General features: G+C 46.1%; 1 pseudogene; it reads right to left on the bottom strand.

Moving 5' to 3' along the window:
• Positions 1–1,035: 1,035 nt before the first annotated feature.
• LOC114784368 (peroxiredoxin-like 2A) lies at positions 1,036–2,890 on the bottom strand (annotated as a pseudogene).
• Positions 2,891–7,840: the final 4,950 nt, after the last annotated feature.

Raw genomic sequence — 7,840 nt, 5'->3', positions numbered from 1 at the left:
ACAGCAGCGACAGAAGGGACATGTGTAAATGAAGTACACATCATTTTAGGGTCTCCTTACACGACTGGCAATATAACATGCTGCAGATTGCAAACTACAATGCAATTAAACTTTATATGAGATTAATTAACAAATGCAAAGCGAATGTCATATCTTAGCGACTGTTACATTTACAGCATTTGGCAGATGATCTTATCCAGACTGACTTACGAAAGTGCTTTAAAATCCTTGAAATCGTCCATTTGGTTCACTAGAACCCGATCTTCAAATACACATAACTCAGAACCAAACCCTTATATATATATATATATATATATATACATATATACACACATACATAATACAGAGGGTATTTCCCTCTGCGCTGGTCTCATGTCGAGACTAAAGGTCGGTTTCTTGTGTACACAGACATTAGGGGGAGTAGACGAGCACGTGAGAACCAGAAGTCCCAGATTCGAACCCCTCTTACTAGAATTGTGAGACACTGAACCCCGAGTCTCTCACAAGCACAATTTACTCATCGATATGGACCGTTAGATGACAACATGGGAAGCACATCTTGCCGAAAATGGACTCTTCTGAATTTGGAAATCCTACTAAATCTGTCAGGGAACGGGTCACGGCCTGACGGGCGTGGCTGTCCGCGCCACATATGGAACCATCTCGGGATTTGTAGTTCAGAGGTCTGTGTTCCTTCCATTACAAGAACAGATTTAGACACAGTGAAGGGTTTTGGAGAAAATAATTCCCATAACCGACACACAGACTGCAAATAATCTCAGTCACGCAAAATGAGGCCTAAAATCAAATTAATGGCAAAAGTACAAACCGTGGGTCTGTTTCTGATTAATGCCACGCTGGCGGTTCTGTACATTACGGCGTCGCTCACAGGATGATTGTGAATCAACACTTGGCGGTTGGTAGAAGGGAGATTTTCAGCCAATCACGGTCCTTTAATATTCCAAATTAACAACCTTCGAATTGCTGTCGTAATATTGATCTCCAGCAAAAGATAAATAAAAGACTAATGCAGCCTTAGCGATTTAACGTGGTATTTATTGAACAAGGATGCATTTTATGTCCGTGCCGACCGGAGCGGTGAGAGGGCAGAACATCCGGACTGTCCCCTCCGTCAGAGTTCAGGGACAGACCATCATTAACCCCCCACACCACACTCCTGATAAAGGGGAAAATGGACATTTCTGGTTTCGTAACTGCAGGAGTTTCTCAACAACATTCCGGAAGCGGTGGAGTAAAGGCTCCGGGTTTCTTCATCGTCCCCCGGAGTTTAGGACGCCAGCTGGAGCTGGGAGTTTATCCTCCGAGCGGCGTGCAGCACATCCTGGACGTTGACTTTGTCGCCAAACTCCATTTCCCGGTGCTCGAACAGTATTCCCTGAGAAACCAACACCATTCAGCACCAAAAGCGCAAATTACCATCAGACAGCTAGACAGCAGGGGGACATACTTCCTGTCCTGGTCCGATGACGTACACCGCTCCGAGGATAAACCCCTCGCCGAACACGTTTCCCAGGAAGCCGTTGTTGAAGGCCCGCAGGCCGCTCTTCCACACCCCGACCCGGAGGAACCCGGTCAGGCCCATTTTACGCTCGCGCGGCCCGTAGAAGCACCTCTGCCGGGAGAAATAATTACAGCCGTTATTCCCAAACCGACTAAACCGGCTTACGAGTCTGGAAGGAGATTTGGAAGCACTGTTATTTAGGACATTCCCAAGATTCCAAGAGGTCCAGCACACAGGACGGACCTTCTCGTCAAGATAGACCTCCCCGTTGAAATACGGCCTGAAGTTCTGGACCTCTGTGCCGACGTCCTCTTTCACCACGGCGTACAGGGGGACACCCAACTCGTCAAGCTGGGGACACAGAGAGGACAGCTCAGAGGCTTCCTGCAAGAAAACACACATACACACACCTTTCAGTTAGAAACACCTACAGGCCACATGGATGATGGAAGCACTTCTATCCCGTCGCCATCATCCTCCTAAACAGCGGAACGGTCACTCGTTATGTGCACTTGTGCTACTTATTTCCGTAATCTTCATGTATAAAAAAAAAATTGGATTTTATTGTACATCTTTGTTTCGGTAATCTTCGTGTATAAAAGATTTGGATTATATTGTATATCTTCGTTTAGGTAATATTTGTGTATAAAATATTTGGATTACATCGTATATCGCCGTTTCGGTAATCTTCGTGTATAAAAAAAGATTTGGATTATATTATAAACGCCATTCTGATTGGGAACAGTTTACGGAGGGAAACCACGCTGATCTGGGATCAGTTTTTTCCAGCCTACCTCTCTGCACAAGAATCATCCGGGTCGGCGCACGGCCATGATCACCGCTCCGGATCGCGTCCACAGGCGCTTCGCCTTAAAAACCCGCCGTTCTGCGCGACCGAGGGGGGAAAAGGGCGATTTTACAAGCCACGTCACTTTCGGACTGAAGCGCAGAACCTGACCAGGCAGAAATCCCGACCTCCGTCCAGGGTCTTCAGGTCGGCCTCCTCCAGGAGAACCGGACTGGCCCCCAGGGGCTGCGCCAGGAACAGCTCGGTGAAGGAGCGCAGGGTTTCGGCCACGAAGGAGCCGACGCTCCCCGCAGCCCGGAACAGGAGCTCCATGGTGCGCGCAGCTCCGTGCGGCTGGACGGAACCCGTCTTATAGTCCCCGTCGGGTGGGTCGGGTTTAGGATCCAGACCCGCTCCAGACCGCCCACGCCACTTCTTTATCTTTACTGATCATTTTTACTGGCGGGTTAGAGAAGGGCGGGCGTCCTGAGCGCTGATTGGTCAGTTTCCTGTAACTGTTGCAGAAGATCCATATCCGCCACTGGCTGGTAATGAGGACCCGCGGTGCATTATTAGGAGTCGTGGCCGAGGCTGGGAATGTGCGTTAGGAGGGCGGGGTTAGAAGGTAGAGGGCGGGGTTAGAAGGTAGGCTGGGAATGTGCGTTAGGAGGGCGGGGTTAGAATGTAGAGGGCGGGGTTAGAAGGTAGGTTGAGAACGTGTGATAGGAGGGCGGATTTAGAAGGTAGAGGGCGGGGTTAGAAGGTAGGTTGGGAATGTGTGTTAGGAGGGCGGGGTTAGAAGGTAGAGGGCGGGGTTAGAAGGTAGGTTGAGAACGTGTGATAGGAGGGCGGATTTAGAAGGTAGAGGGCGGGGTTAGAAGGTAGGTTGGGAATGTGTGTTAGGAGGGCGGGGTTAGAATGTAGAGGGCGGGGTTAGAAGGTATGCTGGGAATGTGCGTTAGGAGGGCGGGGTTAGAAGGTAGAGGGCGGGGTTAGAAGGTAGGTTGAGAACGTGTGATAGGAGGGCGGAGTTAGAAGGTAGAGGGCGGGGTTAGAAGGTAGGTTGGGAATGTGTGTTAGGAGGGCGGGGTTAGAAGGTAGAGGGCGGGGTTAGAAGGTAGGCTGGGAATGTGCGTTAGGAGGGCGGGGTTAGAAGGTAGAGGGCGGGAATAGAAGGTAGGCTGGGAATGTGAGTTAGAGGGGCGGGGTTAGAAGGTAGGCTGGGAATATGTGTCAGTAGGGCGGGGTTAAATGGTAGAGGGCGGGGCTAAAATTTTACATATGACAATTTTTTGACAAGCTCTCACATCTACAGTTTTTATGGTAGACACTTGTAGCTAAAAAAAAAACGCATCTCCATTACACCCTCTTTGCATTCACTCACTTTTCCCCCAAATGGCCACACCAGAACACAAATTTCACCTGTCCTCCGTTCCTCACATCTGAAGTCAACTTAATTTTCTCTTTCACTTTTCTCCCACACTGCTCCTTTATCACTCCATCCTCCCATTCATTCCCATGCATTTTACAGAGCAACAAGTCACACTTTTAGCTTTCCAACCATCACATTTCACCCATTCAACCAATGTAAATAATTCAGCCACAATTAACCTCTCTCCACTCATCCCCCTATCCTCCACTCGTCCTTTCATCCCTCCATCATCCTTATTCACCCCCATGCATTTTACAGAGAAACTGCTGCGTGCCATATATGCCTGTTTGTTCCTGTCCTCACACCTGCTGAGTGTCCACCAGTTACCTGAGATGTGTATGTGAACCTCTCCAAGCCTCCAAATCAACGCAAGACCAAGAGAGAGGGACTTTATTCAGTGTGGAGCTTGGTGGCTTATTTTTCCATTCGGTTTGTGTCCCACACAGCCCAGCACCGTGGCAACTCCGCCCCCCACCCAGGCAAACCCTGGGTTTGGCAGTTGAGGCTGGGAGCTCGGAGCCCCGGCTGAGCCCGGGTGCTGAGTGTTTATCGGGGGTTCCAGGTTATTGTAAAAACCTTCTGCTACCATGCAAACTGTACTTTGGTGACCTCCCCATCCTCACTGATAAACAGAAGGGGGTTCAAGCTGGAGATAGCCCGTCGCCTGTCAAAGTCAGTAAATCGCCTGTAAAATTCTGACAGGATGTTCGCCCTGATGCTGAAGGTCTGTCTGCCCGTGAGGAAAATTCCGCAGGTCACAGCGTTGTAGCCTACTACCAGACAGCAGTTGTAGTTGCTTTCATGACCATGCTGATTGAATAAGCTTATCTTTAACCTGCAGCTCCAATTTAGGCTCAGTGAGAAGTTTAGTGAGATCCATCAGGAAAGCTAAATACAAAAAGTTGTTCTCTAGCAGCGCATATTCAAATTGGAAAGTTTCAGGAACTTTTATTTCAGGCAGAATCCCATCAAACCATTGCTGCAGCACCATCAGTTCTGATGGAAATTAGCTTATAATGGTACAACTGGCTCTTAGTAATAAATTCCATGAAATTGTGGAAAATATCTTCATATAATGGTTTCATAGTTTTATGCATTTATTCCCCTTAGAGGGGAGGACAAGACCCCCAAAAAACAAAAAAGCATAACTCCTATTAGGAGAAAGATATAAATTGCATAGTATCTTTGCTGGGCACATCGCAGTCCTAAGACAGCCAAAAATGCTGAATTTTTTTTACCAAAATATCCAACATCACATTAAATTGTAGTCTGTTGTAAAAAGCTTAAGTGTATTGTTGATGTTGACTGAAATATTACCTGGGGCAGTGGTGGCCTAGCGGTTAAGGAAGCACCCCCCGTAATCAGAAGGTTGCTGGTTCGAATCCCGATCTGCCAAGGTGCCACTGAGGTGCCACTGAGCAAAGCACCGTCCCCACACACTGCTCCCCGGGCGCCTGTCATGGTGCCCACTGCTCACTCAGGGTGATGGGTTAAATGCAGAGGACAAATTTCACTGTGTGCTGTGTGCTGTGCTGCTGTGTATCACATGTGACAATCACTTCACACTTCACTTCACACACTTCTAATCATCATTATGGTAAATAAATTACCAATGCATATGTATTTTTTAACATGCTTTCTTTGCAGAACGCAACTCAGATGACTTAACAAAAAAATAAATCAATAATGATAAACATTTAATTTATTACTAATACAAAAACAAGGGTTAGAACATAAGGAAGCATACACCCCTTATCCAGAGCGACTTACAATCAGTAGTTAAAGGGACAGTTCCCCCCTGGAGACACTCAGGGTAAAGTGTCTTTCTCAGGGACACGATGGTAGTATATATAATATAAAACATTTAGTATATATAAGTATATATAATATAAAACATTTAGACAGTGTAAATGACTCAGAGGGAGAAAGCACACTTGAACAGATGGGTTTTAAAATTGGCATATTATCTAAACCCATAATTCCTCATGGAAGCACCTTCTGGTTTCCAGGAAGGCTTGATTTCCCGCCAGATGACGAAAGTATTGTATGCAGACACGTCAAACAGATGGATAAACAAGAACAGCAAGGGACCAGCGTGAAGTTTGTCTCTGGCCGCTCAAGGTGGCACTTACCTTGTCCAGGTTGTCAACCCCGCCTTGTAGTCAGGGATGATGGCAGTCAGACCCTCTGTGGTGTGTGCTTCTTTGGAATATATGATACCACAGTGGTATCTGGGGTGAAGGCAAACTTGGATGACAGGACTGCCCTGTCGTTTGCAGCTCTGGATTGTTCTTCCGGATTTAATCTGTTGAAATCGTCACAGGTGACTGTGTGACCAGTGAGTCCCTGTGTCATATCCAGGACGACGCACAGCCCCTTTTCCCACCTCTGGAGCTCCTCCTGTTGGCTTTAAAGTGTACACCTGCATGTTGAAGGCATAGCTGGTACGGGAATCACAGGATGAACACATGTGGAGTTCTGTACTTAACAAAAAAAGGTGAAATAAGTGAAAACATGTTTTATATTCTAGTTTCTTTGCTCTGATTACTGCTTTACACACTCTTGTCATTCTCTCGATGAGGTTCAAGAGGTCGTCACCTGAAATGCTTCTCCAACAGTCTTGAAGGAGTTCCCAGAGGTGTTTAACACTTGTTGGTCCAGCTCACCCCAAACCATCTGGATTGGGTTCAGGTCCGGTGACTGTGGAGACCAGGTCTCCACTTTTTCTACCAACGTAAATGGTCATGAAGATAAAGAAAACACGTTGAATGAGAAGGTGCGTCCAGATTTTTGGCCTGTACTGTATATTACGGTACATTTTAAATATATATAATGCAGGAGCTGGACATTGAAATTTGAGTTTAATGTCTTCACATCCTCCAGCTGTGTATGTCCATATTCAGTGTGTAGCGATTCAGTGCAAAATATGAAATAGTGTGCTTCACCAGCATCGTATCAAACATGTTTTCACTGGGCCTGGCAACTACAAACCTGAGTGTTGGCTGCATGTTGGTGGTCTCACAGATGCATTCTACAGTGAAAGGCTAAGGGTGGAGTTTTGAATTGTCGAGGACAGGATGGTACACAAACCAGTGCGAAGCAAAGCCAACAATCACTGATCACTGGTTCTATCAAACCAAAAAGATTTGATAATAGGCAACTGCTAATGAATAATTAAGTTTAATGCATAAGATAAAAAGCATTCATGCAAAATAAATATTACCAGTTTCTGTTCATCTTTCCTGCTGAAAGATGAACTGTTGGAGCAGGTTTTCGCGCTGGAGCAGGTTTTCATCCAGGATGTCTCTGAACATTGCTGCATCTGACTAGTCTACCAGTTCCTGCAGCTGAAAAACATCCCCACAGCACGATGCTGTCACCGCCATGCTTCACTGCAGGGATGGTATTGGTCGGGTGATGAGTGGGGCCGGGTTTCCTCAAAACGTAACGCCTGGCATTCATACCAAAGATGTGCAATTTATGAAAGAGTGACTTCTGTCTGGCCACTCTATCATACAGGCCTGATTGGCTGATTGTTGTCCTTCTAGAAGGTTCTCCTCTGTCCTTAGAGCTATGGTAGAGTGACCACGTCCCTGACTAAGGCCCTTCTTCTTCAATTGCTTCAATTGCTCCGTTTAGATAACCAGCTCTAGGTAGAGTCCTGGTGGGTTTGAACTTCTTCCACTTATGGATGATGGAGGCCACTGTTCACATTGGAACCTTCAAAGCAGCAGAACATTTTATGTAACCTTCCCCAGAGTTGTGGCTCGATACAATCGTTGTCATTGGGGTGTTATGGGTAGAATTCTGAGGAGAAAATTTGATTTAATACACTTTATAATATGGCTGTAAAATAAAAAAATGTGGAAAAAGTGAATATTCCAGATGCACTGTATATTCATCCAAGCTTTGAAATTGGACAGGGACCTAAGTTACTGTCGGAAACATAAAGTATTAGAAAACTAACTTTAGTTATATGACACCAACTTTATGGTGTTATATTTGTGCCTCAAACGTGAGAACAAAATGCAATATTTTGAGCACAGAAAATGATTCATACACATTTTGAATCGATATTGTTGTCACGCAAAGAAGAATT

The sequence above is a fragment of the Denticeps clupeoides genome, chromosome 2 (assembly GCF_900700375.1).
Source record: "Denticeps clupeoides chromosome 2, fDenClu1.1, whole genome shotgun sequence".
Lineage (NCBI taxonomy): Eukaryota > Metazoa > Chordata > Actinopteri > Clupeiformes > Denticipitidae > Denticeps > Denticeps clupeoides.
The sequence above is the reverse complement of the archived record's forward strand: the minus strand, read 5'-3'. Positions and strand labels throughout refer to the sequence as shown.